We start from the raw sequence: 1,138 nt of genomic DNA, 5'->3' as shown, positions 1-1,138 counted from the left end.
GAAGGAGAAAATTCAAGAAGCCACTCACCTGTTCTTGAGCCCTCAATGGCCCCAGGGCTATAAAAGAGCAGAGAAAATTCCCACCTAGCACTCCCATCCCACCCAAAGGGAGGAATCTCAGCAGCCATGTTGGTGTCATGTGACTCCACCCTCTCAGGTCATGGCTGATTGGGCCTGAGGGGTGTGCCCACCTGACCCAGGAGAACCAATTAGAAGCTGAGCTGGGCCAGGACCTTCTCTTTCAGGAATTGGTCTTGGGATGAATGGAGAGGCCATTGGGTAATGTGGTCTCAGAGATTATGGGACCTTTGGGGACCCTCACGATGGGCCGCAGGTGAGTGAAGCAGGGGACACTGCTCTGCAGAGAGAGAATGAAGCTAACTGCTGAGAGAGGTAGACATGAACAATGAGATCTCAGAGTTGGCTGTCTCACGATGACTTTCTGGTCCTTGGTCCTTGTCCCTTGGGAAGCCCAGCTGTACTTCTGTCCTTGGGTTCCATAAGAGATGCTGTGTCCTCCCAACAAATTCCCCTTTTTAGCTCTGACCCTAAATTTAGCTGAAGTCTCTGAAGGTGTCCATTGCCTTTGCATCGTTGGCTGTGCTGGGCTCTACCTACTCTCGATTTCGATTTTCACTTTTCTCAGACTGGGTACAGTTCTGATGAAGGGGCGCTGTAAGCAGATATGAGGCAGAAGGTTGTGTGGGAGCATGGCTGTGACTGCAGTGTGGAACCCTGCCTGGTGTGTGTGCGGCTGCTCTAGCCGGGTCCATCCACAAATATGTACTGAGTTCCTGTTGTATGCCAGGCATTGGTCTAGCCTCTGGGGAGACAGCAGTGAAGCTAAAGCCCTGCCCTCCATGGGAGGGGTTCTTGCTTGGGTTCTTTCCCAAAGTGGGTCTGATGGCCTTAGGGCAATAATAACCATGATCATTTTGGACTGGCTATTGAACCGGATACAATAAACTTGAAAGCCACAGAGAGGCCGTGTGCAGAGAGAAAGCTGGTCTGCATGTAGAGATGAATGAAGCAGAGGGGCCGTAGAGGAAATAGCCCTACACAGAAAGAGATGGAAAGATCAGCTGCTTTGCATCTCCCGGCCTGGGTTCTCCTTAGCCCGGCCACACCCCCTACAGGA

Source organism: Pteropus vampyrus, unplaced genomic scaffold, assembly GCF_000151845.1.
Source record: "Pteropus vampyrus isolate Shadow unplaced genomic scaffold, Pvam_2.0 Scaffold1952, whole genome shotgun sequence".
Classification (NCBI taxonomy): domain Eukaryota; kingdom Metazoa; phylum Chordata; class Mammalia; order Chiroptera; family Pteropodidae; genus Pteropus; species Pteropus vampyrus.
The sequence above is the reverse complement of the archived record's forward strand: the minus strand, read 5'-3'. Positions refer to the sequence as shown.